Source organism: Hemicordylus capensis, chromosome 4, assembly GCF_027244095.1.
Source record: "Hemicordylus capensis ecotype Gifberg chromosome 4, rHemCap1.1.pri, whole genome shotgun sequence".
Lineage (NCBI taxonomy): Eukaryota > Metazoa > Chordata > Lepidosauria > Squamata > Cordylidae > Hemicordylus > Hemicordylus capensis.
In genome coordinates, this window is record NC_069660.1 from 306134185 (window position 1) to 306146960 (window position 12776).

At 40.7% G+C, this 12776-nt stretch overlaps 1 protein-coding gene across 8 annotated transcripts in view; it reads right to left on the minus strand.

Annotated features, from left to right (window-relative positions):
* ASAP1 (ArfGAP with SH3 domain, ankyrin repeat and PH domain 1) overlaps nucleotides 1-12776 on the minus strand; it is a 246538-nt gene that overhangs the window by 153015 nt on the left and 80747 nt on the right. The gene's annotated exons all lie outside the window — the stretch shown is intronic.

Genomic DNA, 12776 nt, shown 5'->3' on the forward strand with positions numbered 1-12776 from the left:
TAAAACACTGCTTTAAAATTTTAATATGAGGGGGTCAAACAAATATTAGACAAAGCAAAACATACATAGAACTATTAATTCCCCCAGCATCCTTAACCTGTTAATTCCTGAAGGAAGCACCCTGGTTTCAAAGACTGGTTAAGAGAACCATGCTATTAACCATGGTTAATTGTAGTGTCAACATAACCCTTAACAAGGTTAAGGCCCTGGGAAGGGAATTCATCCTAGAAAGGGAAGTGGTTGGTGAGGGAACACATGATCCTAGAATTCATCCTGCTCTCATATCCACAGTTAAAAAGGACAGGACACATTATGTGCATACCATCCCTTATCAGCTGAAATGTGTGTGAAACATAAAGTTCTCGATGGAGACTGAAACCAGACAATAGGTCTGTTTCCCCCACAGAGAATTGAAGGTAGTATGAAACAAGCAACTTTGCTCTTGCTGCATATGCTCATTCTGTTGTTGTCTCTGATATACAGGCTGTGGAGAGCTCTACAACACTTGTTTGATGATAAGTAACAGTGAGACTAAAGAAATGAACGCTTTACCATTGGCAACAATGCATCTCTCATACTACTTATCTGTCTCCAATCATGCAGCCCAATTCTATGCATGTTTATTTGAAAATCAGTCTCAAGTAAGTGTGCATAAGACTACAGACTTAGTATGGGAACCCAAGCTGAAGGATTCTGGCGGGTGGAGTGGGAAGCAGCAGTAGCACATTTTTGAACAGGAAGCTACAGAAGGTTTCTGAGGGAAGCATTCTTTAATTTAAAAAAAAAAAAAGCACAGACACAGAAAAGACACCAAGCCTAGACTCAAAATGTGAGTGAAATCCCAGATGTGTGTGTTGTGGGTGAAAAGAGGGGGTGTTCTCCAGAAATTCATTTGGGGTTTGTACTTTAGTTGGATCAGAAGTGAAACACATTACTCAGAATGTGGCTAAGCATTTCAACTTAGGGAAAAATGTGAATCCAAGCACCCCCTGGGACTTAATTATAACTATAGCATGACTTCGCATTCTCCCCCTCCAACTATTTGTTGCTCCACTTATGAATCACTTTCTGTACAAAGTGCAGGAATGTGTGTTATTACACGTGGTCTGGCACTGGGTAGCTATGTGATCTACTGCTATGAAATTCAACAGCACAGATAATCTGCATAAATTTATTCATTTCAATAGCTACAGAGTAGAGCTTGTACTATTTTGCTGTACTTGTACAGGATACTACTTTTTTGAATCTAGAGCTTTCTGAATCATTAAATACAAGAGACCACAAATACCAGTATAATTCCACCAAAAGTTCTCAAGTGTGCACATGTGCAGTTTAACAATCCTTTTGTTCTTCCTTCTTTCCTCAAGTGTGTCTCACTTTTCAGTTGGCATGAGGAAAACCACGCAAGCAAAACAGGAAACTATAAATAGAATACCATGAAATGTACTTGGGAAGTGCTGTCAAATGCATGATGTAAGCAATTTGAAAAATATTTTCATCTTTAAATATAATTCTTGCCTCCTATCTTCTAGGTAGCTATGAGTATATTTTCTAACCAAAGGAACAATGCTGAAGTAGTGTGGGGATTTTTTTGCTCTAAAGTAATCATGTTCAAATAATTATTTATTGCAACTGAATGAATATATATTCAATTGTATTTTGAATTAGTATATATCTTGAAATATATGAAAAGTATATTCTTTTTATAGCACTCTAAAACTCTATGATTGTGGCAAAGTATTTTTTAATTTATTTGTACGTTATGAAGAAATTATAATATAAATACAGTATTTCAGAAATTATATTGTTTTATTAGGTAGTCCATCTCAGCATCTGCCTCTAAAACTTAGTACTCCATGCTGCATCTGGAGTTCATACCAAAAGCTGGCTCCAGAACATGGAGAATATTTAACCCTATATTTCTGGCATTAAACACTAATGTGGCAAGTGCCCAAGAATTTAATTTTTTAAAAAAAAAAATGAGTCTGAATTGCCTGTTTAGTACAAGTCAGATTTTTAAAAAATGAATTTGAATAATGTTATGAATATCAGCAACACTGAACAGATACTTTAACTACAACTCTATTATTCTGCTACATTTTACATGCCATGTACACATCTGAGGATTAAGCATTTGTATATGCATAGTCATATACACAGATCATCCTGGAGAGAATCTATTACGTGGTTGCTAAGAGTTGACACCAACTTGATGGCACTTAATCAATAATATACATAGTGGTAAGTGAACAATTGCTTATAATGCACCACTGTTGATTACATGTTAAGCCTTGGATAGTCTTGTGGCGAAAGAACAGAACAAAGACAGCAAAACTAAAATATTATGTATTCATGCCTATATGAAATTCCAAATTTAAAACGGAAAAGAATAAGTTTGCAACTTATAAGATCAATGTACTTGGAATATGTTGTAAAATTTACCAGTAAAAGACACAAAATCCAGAAATAATATTTTTGTTTCAGCTTCATAATATAATCATCCTATACCATAAAAGCCTTAAGCGTGCGGCCATGCTGCCCGTGTCTTTTTGGGCCGTTCTGGGCATGCGCGGAGTGCATGCCCAGATCGGCCCAAAAAGACACGGCCGCCCAGACACCGGCGGCCATGTTGGAGCCCAAGAAGCGGCGGCCTAGGAGAAGCAGCCACCGCCAACGGGAGCAGAGTGCTGGCGAGGCGGCAGCGGAGCCGCGGCCTCGGACAGAGGTGGCGGTGGCCGCGGCGGGGCGACTGGCCCCGATGGCGGCAGCCGCTGCCACGGTGACAATGAGTGCGGGTGAGGCAGCGGCGGCCGCGGCGGGCCGACTGGCCCCGATGGCGGCGGTGGCCGCCGCGGAAGTACAGGCGAGGCGGCGGCGCTCTGGCCCCGTCAGGCCCCTTTTCTCTGCGCTGCGGCGGGCGGGGGTAAGTGCATGGGATGATTCCGATGGCGGCCGCCGCCGCCGCCGGAGTACAGGCGAGCCAGCGGCGCTCTGGCCCCGTCAGGCCCCTTTTCTCTGCGCTGCGGAGGGCGGGGGTAAGTGCATGGGCCGATTTGGCCCTTAAACGTGGCGGGGGTTGGATGAAAAAGCAGCTGGGAGGGTGCGCGGCTGGTTGGCGGCGGCCGCGGGGGGAAATACATGGCCCGTTATTATCACGGGCTTCAAATTACTAGTGCATTAATATATTCCCTTGATTGATGAATATATTAGTTTTAGAACCCAGGCAGATAAATATTGCCTGTAGACTGCACTAACCTCCCCTTAGGTATTTCTCTCTGTTCATAGGATCTTGTTAGATTCATGGAAGAGCTTCTTTCAGTTTATTAAAAACTGTGCTTGTTCTCTGAAGTGCAAAAATAAGTTTGAAAATGTGCTCTTTGATCAAGACTAGGAAGCAAGAAAAATGAACTGATGTAGAAATGACAGAATAGCCTGTACTTGATGGAATTACACTTTTCCTAAAGATCAGGTGTACAGCTCGGGAGCTCTCTTGGATGCAGCTTTTGCTTCTAGAGAATCAAGTGGAATGCTCTCCCTGCTGAGATACGATCCTCCCCATCTCTGGCAATTTTCAAAAAACACCTGAAAACCCATTTTTTCACCCAAGCTTTCTCAGCTTCCTAAATGTTTTAGGTTTTAATCTAAAAATCTAGTTTATTTTTAAATTTTTAAATTGTTTTAAGTTTTTGTAAATGTTTTTAACTTATGCTATTGTTAACCACCCAGAGATGAAAGTTTGGGGCGGTGTACAAATTTGATGAATAAATAAATAAATAAAGTGGCAGCAGTGACAAGAAGTGCTTTTTATCAGTTATAACCTGCTAAACTATCTATGACCTCTCCTTCACAATCAGGATCTAACCACCATCATTCATGTGTGGGCAACCTCCAGAGTGAATTATTGTAATAAACTCTACATGGGGCTACCATAGAGCTTTGGAAGCTGCAGCTGGTACAGAACACAGCTGCTTGCTTACTGATTGTATCTGACCAAAGATAGCATATTTCACCAATCTTTGTTCAATTCTACTGGCTGCTTACTAATCTCCAGACTCAATTCAAGGTACTTGGTACTAACTTTAAAGTTCTAAATGGCTTGGGTCCATCTTTCAGATAACACCTTCTCCAGTCTAAATTTCTACATACATTGAGAATGATGGAGAGGCTCTGTTACAAAGTGCCTTCTACAGGTGAAGTGAGATCAAGAACAGCTCCAGATTTGAAAGATACCTGACCAAAGTGCTCTCTGGTGAGCATCAGTGGGCTAACCAGCACAGAAAGTGGGGGCAACAGCAGCATTGGTGCTTCTCATAGCACTGTAGGTGGGCCCTGCAAAGCTTATTATGCAACAGACAGCAGCCTCTCCTCTCAGGGTAGGTGTGGCTAGAGCCATCATCTTATTTATTTAAAATATTTACATGATGCTTTAAACAAAATGTTCAGAAAGCAAATACAAGAAGACGGTTCTCTGCCCCAAAGGGGTTCATCATCTAAAAAGAGAAACAGGACAGTTACTATCTTTCTGCTAAATATGAGAGAACCAAAATCTTTAAAAGTGTGTCTTTGCCCATTTAGCAAGGAATTTTAATTCCCACAAAATGCCCCCAATATAGTGACACTCTGAAAGTTGTGAGGGAAGTAAAATGGCACCTCCAGAATACTGAGAGGAAGGAAGTAAAAAATTTACAGGACTCAGTGGAAGGGCAGCAGAAAAAATAGCAGACCCTAAAGGAATCCTAGGCTCCTGGAATTGCTCAAGGATTAAAGTTTGGGGCGGTGTACTAATCTGATAGACAGATAGGATGTCATGTGACACCGGTGCTGAGCTGGATCTTATCCATAGTGGCACATTTTTATAAGGGTATATGAAGACCAAGCCCTGCCCCAAGTCCTGCTATGCTGCCTCATCGTGGCAAGGGGGTGTTCCTGGGAGGGATGAGCGAAGTATGCCAGGAGTTATACTCCCAGCAGGGCCACCCAAAATGCAAAGGTCATCCCAGCTTCCCAGCTAAAGCAAGCAGGAACCTATATTGGGCAGCAGCGATATAGGAAGGTGCTGGAGGCAGACAACCACTTCAGTGACAACGACAAAGACATCATTTCATTCTGTGCAGGAAAAGGCCATGGTAAACCACTCCTGTATTTTACCAAGAAAACCACATGGATAGACAAAATGGAATGATTGTTGATGTAGTGCTGGATGATGTGCCCCTCAGGTCGGATGGTACTCAACATGCCATTGAGGAAGAGCTGAGTATCTCTATGATGCGGTTAGACTAAAGCCTTTTGGATGTCTAGCAGCAGATGTTGCCGTGTGGGAAAAGAAAATCCAAAGCTGCAAACACAGAATTACAATGGGAACGTGGAACGTAAGAAGCATGAATATGGGAAAGCTCGACACAAAGATGAAATGAATCAACTACAGATTGACATCTTGGGCATAAGTGAATTAAAATGGACTGGAATGGGACACTTTCAGTCAGAAAATCATATCGTTTACTACTCAGGAGAGGAAAACCAAAGAAGGAACAGTGTTGCTTTCATAGTCAGGAAGGATATAGCAATGACAGTACTTGGGTACAATGTGGTCAGTGACCGACTAATATCAATTAGATTTCGTGGACAACCCTTTAACATGACAATTCTTCAAGTATGCCCCAACAACTGATGCAGAAGAAGAGGTTGATGAGTTTTATGCTCAAGTTCAGTCTAAAATTGACAGAACATGCAAGCAAGATGTGATGCTGATGGTTGGAGACTGGAATGCCAAAGTTGGAAAAGGTAAGGAGGAAAACACTGACAGCCTATATGGCCTAGGAAACAGAAACGAAGCAGGAGAATGACTTATAAGTTTCTGACAAGCCAATGATCTCTTCATTGCTAACACATTCTTCAAACAACCAAAGCGGTGCCTATACACATGGACATCGCCAGATGGAGTACATAGAAATCAAATTGATTACAATATTGGTGCAAGGAGGTGGAAGAGCTCAGTTATAACAGCAAAGACATGGCTGGGGGCTGATTAAGGAACAGATCACGAACTGTTCATGTTCAAGTTCCAAGTTAGGATAAGCGGAAAAACAAAGCTATCCAGCTCCCACGACAGGATCTTGAGAATGTACCCACAATTTTCAAGGAGAACACCAGGAACCGCTTTGAAGTTCCGAACCTCATTGATAGGGATCCAGAGGAACTGTGGAATGAAATCAAAGAAGTTGTTAGGGACGAATGTGTAAGGAGACTGTCAAAGACCAAGAAACAGAAGAAAGAAAAATGGATGTCAGAACAAATGGTGGAAATTACCTAGAAGAGGAGAGAAGCCAAAATCAAGAAAGATAAAGACCTCAGGAAGGAACTTAATAGGGAATTTCAGAAAGCTGTTAGAAGAGACAAGGAGCAGTACTACAATGACATCTGTAAAGACCTTGAAGATGGAAATAGACACGGAAAAACAAGGCAAGTTTTCCAAAAGATCTCTGAACTCAGAGGGAGGTTCCAACCTCAAATTGGTATGTTAAGGGATGCCAAAGGACAGATAGTAACTGATTCAGAGAAGATCAAACAGAGATGGAAGGAATATACTGAAAATCTGTACATCAACATCCAAGATACTCTAGAAGATATTCCCTACTTGCAAGAACCTCTAATACAGGAAGGCGACGTTAGATCAGCACTCCAATCATTAACAAGTTGGAAGGCTACAGGAATTGATGGAACAGCTACAGAAATATGGCAGGCAACAGAAGAAGAATCAGTCAAAGCTCTAACCAAACAATGCCAGCAAATTTGGAGAATACCACAGTGGCCAACAGATTGGAAGAGGTCAGTCTACATACCCATACTAAAGAAAGGAGACTTAACAGGTTGTGCAAACCATTGCACAATATCCTTAATTTCACATGCTAGCAAAATAATGCTCAGGATCATCCAACGTAGATTAGAGCCTTACACGGAAAGGGAAATGCCAGATGTTCAAGCTGGTTTCAGAAAAGGCCAAGTAACAAGAGACATCATTACTGATGCACACTGGATAATTGAGAAAGCCAAACAATACCAGGAAGAAGTCAATATGTGCTTTATTGACTACAGAAAAGCCTTCGATTGCGTTGACCATGTCAAGTTGTGGAATATCCTTAGAAAAATGGGCATCCCAGAACATCTCATTGTTCTCATGAGAAACCTAAACACAGGGCTGGAAGCCACAGTCCAAACGGAACATGGTGAAACAGACTGGTTCCAGACCAGCAAAGGAGTAAGACAAGGCTGTATACTTTCTCCTTCTTTATTCAATGTATATGCTGAACATATACTGAGAGAAGCTAGATTGGAAGAAGATGGTGGTTTTAAAGTTGGAGGAAGAAACATCAATAACCTGCAATAAGCTGATGACACCACTCTGATTGCTGAGAATGTGGATGATCTGCAAGCTCTAGTAGTGAAAGTCAAGGAGTAAAGTGAAAACATGAGACTACAATTAAATGTAAAGCAGACTAAACTAATGACAACGGGTACAGCAACCAGCCTCAGACTGACGATAAAGACATTGAAGAGGTGGATAGCTTCTGCCTTTTAGGATCGACCATCAACAGTAAAGGATCCAGCAGTCAAGAAATATGCCGCAGTCTAACACTTGGTAGGGTTGCAATGAAGGCCTTGGAAAGGATATTTAGGTGCCGTGACGTGTCTACACCTACAAAGATTACAATCGTTCTGACAATGGTTTTCCCTGTGACACTCTATGGATGCGAAAGCTGCACTTTGAAGTAAGATAGAAAAGGCATTGACACTTTTGAACTTTGGTGCTGGAGAAAACCTTTGAGCATACCATGGACAGCCAGGAAAACAAACAAATGGATCATAGAACAAATCCATTCAGAATTTTCACTTGAGGCACAAATGACCAGGCTTAAACTATTATACTTCAGACACATTATGTGAAGACCCAGCTCCCTTGAGGAGTCTATAATGCTGGGGAAAGTTGGAGGGAAGAGAAGAAGAGGATGACCAGCAACAAGGTTACAACGGCAATGAATGCACCACTGAGAGACCTTAAAGGCCAAATTGAACAGATCATCCTGGAGAGAATCTATCTATGTGGTCGCTAAAAGTTGACACCGACTTGACAGCACTTAATCAATCAATATGAATACCAAGGGTTAGAATCCATATTCCACGGGTGTTTTATTTACTGAAAGAGTACCCACTTCCGTTTGAAAGAGACGTTTTAGTAGCAAAGTTCTAAAACCAGGTCTCTCCTCTGTCTGATACATCTTGCTGTACTCTGGTTAATAAATATCCTTTTTGGGTTCATTTCCACATAGAAGAAATGATGAGCACCACCAACACCCACTCCAGGCTTGAGTATCAATGAAGGAAAATAGGCTGCAGGTGAAACAGAGGAGCCCTCTGGCACTGTTCCCTCTAAGGTGTGTGCACGTGCATGCACTCACAAGTTTTCTGATGTCCGCTCTGTTAATTTTCAATCCCACTCAGGTTAAATGGGATCACTCTGAATGCATGTGCACACACAGTGCCTTGGTACTGCCTCCCAGAACAAAACTCATTCTACACAGAGATGAAAAAAATTAGAGGGACCACTGTCCTCTGATCCCTAGAAACCAGTGCATACCAATGGCAATTTTCAAGAAAGAGGAGTCAACAAATCATGAGAAGCAATTAGATACACACTCCAAATAGTAGATGAGTCATTTGACCAGCAACTATTGCCACAGTAATTAAAGAGAGAATCAAAAGAATTACTGTACTATACAAACTCTCTTTAAATGTCACTGCCGGATCTACACACAGTTCTACAAGATCCTCATTTCAGATTGCATATCTACAAACATTATATTTTAGGATAATGGGATCAAGTGCATATGTTCACACAGGATGGTAGCAGCTCTCCAGGGTTTCAGACAGGGGTTGTCTTCAATTCTACCATGAGATGTCAGGGACTGTGCATGCAAAGTGTGTCCTCTATCACTGAATTACATCCTTAAAGTTTTGAGAGGCATAACAGGACATATTTCTGCCATTCAGACTTATGTTACCTTTATTAACATAAAGTGCAGCAGATATCCAATATTCAAGTATTATATTAGTACGGTGGACTGGAAAAGGTGCAGAAGATTGCAGCCAAGATGATCAAGGGCCTGGAGTACCTTTCTTATGAGGCAAGGCTACACTGTCAGGGGCTTTTTAGTTTGGAAAAGAGGTGATTACAGGGAGACATGATAGAGGTATATACAATTATGCATGGAGTAGAGAGAGTGGAAAGAGAGAATTTTTTCTCCCTCCCTTACAATGTTACAACCATGAAACTAAAATTCCATGAAACTGAAGGTTAGGAAATTTAGCACCAACAAATGGAAGCACTTTTTTACACAGCACACAATTAATCTATGGAATTCTCTGCCATGTGATATGGTGATGGCCACTAGGCTTGGGTGGCTTTAAAGGGGGTTTAGACAAATTCATGGAGAACTGGTCTATCAATGGCTACTAGTCTGGTGGCTATAGGCCACCACCAGCCTCAGAGGCAGGATGCCTCTAAACAGTTGCAGGGGAGCAATGGCAGGAGAGGGGCCATGCCTTCACCTCTTGCCTGTGAGCTTCTCGGAGGCATTTGGTGGATCACTGTGTGAAAGGAGTTGCGAGACTAGATAGGCCTTGGGCCTGATCCAGCAGGGCTGTTCTTATGCTAGATAATGATGGTTTTTCGTATTTGGCAAGCGAAAGGTCAACAAAACCAAGTATTTGGGGAAGCATTTGTGAACTTCAAGATATTTTCATTATTTATTTTAAACTGATGATGCCCATAAGTATTCTCAAATTCATCAGTAAAATCTATAGAATTAAGTTGGAAGGGAACTTCAGAAACAACTTAAAACTTCTTCCTGGCCCAATTATGCATTGCATTCTTTCTACTAATATTTTAAAAGACTGCAGTAGCATTGCATAGAATTTTCTCAAGTATTACAGGTGAAACTCGGAAAATTAGAATATCGTGCAAAAGTCCATTAATATATCAGTGAAACTGATATATGAGACAGACGCATTACATGCAAAGCGAGATAAGTCAAGCCTTAATTTGTTATAATTGTGATGATCATGGCGTACAGCTCATGAAAACCCCAAATCCACAATCCCAGAAAATTAGAATATTACATGGAACCAAGAAGACAAGGATTGTAGAATAGAACAATATCGGACCTCTGAAAAGTATACAGTGTACTGTGCTTGATTGGCCAGCAAACTCGCCTGACCTGACCCCATAGAGAATCTATGGGGCATTGCCAAGAGAAGGATGAGAGACATGAGACCAAACAATGCAGAAGAGCTGAAGGCCGCTAATGAAGCATCCTGGTCTTCCATAACACCTCATCAGTGCCACAGGCTGATAGCATCCATGCCACGCCGCATTGAGGCAGTAATTGCTGCAAAAGGGGCCCAAACCAAGTACTGAATACATATGCATGCTTATACTTTTCAGAGGTCCGATATTGTTCTATTCTACAATCCTTGTCTTCTTGGTTCCATGTAATATTCTAATTTTCTGGGATTGTGGATTTGGGGTTTTCGTGAGCTGTACGCCATGATCATCACAATTATAACAAATTAAGGCTTGACTTATCTCGCTTTGCATGTAATGCGTCTGTCTCATATATCAGTTTCACCTTTTAATTTGCATTACTGAAATTAATGGACTTTTGCACGATATTCTAATTTTCCGAGTTTCACCTGTATTTCAGTTTCTTGTATAAGAGCACTTCAAGCTCTCTCTTAAACTCTAATGTTTCTCTTCTGAAAAAGATGCTGGAAGCTTATTAATAGGCCCTCTTCTAAAAATTTGCTGCAGGGGGTAAAACTGGCACAACCATGGTACAAATATCTACTGCAGCCTTTTCATTGAATACAGTCTTTAAGAGGCTATTCCAAGGATTATCGTTCCTCCAAAGCAAAGCAAAATTATAGTACTTAGCATTATATAATATCATAAGGGAGTGAAAAAGCTAAATAATCATCAATGTGTCTTGCTGCTTGGAAAAAAAGATAGGAGAAAACGATAACCAATAAACCTAATAAATTCCATCACCTTTTCCTTCCTTAAGAATTTATTTCATTAATTATGACATTAAAATGGAAAAAAAAAATCCTCTCTCTGACGTCTTGTTAACAGGGGGAAAGTGTAGGGGAGAAAAACACCCAAATAATACTTTGTCAACAGTTTTACTGAGAAATAAAATGCTGATTTGATAACGATTTGAAGAAAGGAAACGTTAAATTGCTTTTGGAAGGGCAGTGAAGAAAATGGGTTGATCCCTACTAGCCTGCTCCTTCTACTATGGATTAGCAGATTTTTTGAATATGCTCTCTTGCACAGTTTTCCCACAGAACGAAGACATTTCTTACTCCTCTAAATTATATTGAAAGCTCCCCAACATCCGAATACACACTACACACACATATATAAATCCAGTTTATTTCAACACAACTTACTTCCCAGTAAGAGTGTATTTAGGATTGCAGCGTTTACAAAAATATTTTTGTAACACATACCGACACAGCTTAGTGGTCTGTTTCTTTCTCTAAATACGAAAGACCTTAGAAAAACCACATCTTTTCAGTAATAGATTGCCTATTTACATAGACAGAACAAACAAGAACTAAAGATCACTGCAAATATAGTCCATTAAAGCCTATTTCTTTACCAAAATATTTTATTTTCAGAAGTTCCAGTTACACTTACATTTAATATTGCCAGTGGAAAAATAGGCAGTGTGGAGACTGTATGAAAACTGCATTAGATGTTTGCACAGCACAGCACTGTGTTTTCAAATTTCCTGCCACCTTCTCACCTGGATTTTACGCAGGGTGGCAGGAGAGATAAATCTTTAAGTTCATCCTCCTGCTGTACAGGAACTCACTCCCTATCCTCACCTTGCCTGGACTTGAAAGTCAGAGTGAGGCAAGTCCAGTGATAGCCCCTTTCTCATGCCACAAGCACAGCTCTTTCTTCTTTAAAAGGCTGGTAAGCATTTAGGCAAAATAAAGTCTGACAGATAGGCATACAGCCTGGCATGAAGGCAGTCAATGCTAGAACTGGGCACTGCCATGTCAGGCTGTACTCATGCCTTCCTGGACTTTCTTCTTTAAAACAAACAGTAACTCCTGAGACAGAAGGAAGCTGAAGCTGCTTCCATAGCTGGGCTAGTGATACGCAGTCTCAGCGTGCTTTCAAGCCATGTGAACAGCAAGGTAGCGGTGCTGGCTGACTCTGTGGTGCCACTTGGGAAATCTGCACATTAGAGTGCTCATACAGGGGCAACTACTACTCATCTCAGGAGTTTGAAAGTCTGATCAGTTCTTGCCAAACCACTTCAAAAACAAGATGTTCACACACAACTGGTCTTATCCACCAATTCTATTATTTATTTTTATTTTAACATATTTATATACTGCCCAAAACTTAGGTCTCTGGGTAGTTTACAATAAAAGTAGCACTAACATTGTTAGTATATAAGGCTTCTTTTAACCAGTAGATAATTAAAGGTAATCTTTTGAAATTTGATTTTATGTCCCTCAAAGCAAAAAGGAACTTAAGTAAAATTTCATGGCAAATGAAATTAAATAAATAAAACTCTTCCAAGATCTCAGCAAGACTTTAGGAAACATATTCTGCCCATTATAATCTGCACAAAGCTATCAAAAAAGAAAGAAAAGGTAAAGACGTGTGGAGTGTAACCTGGAGAGTATAGAAAATAACACAG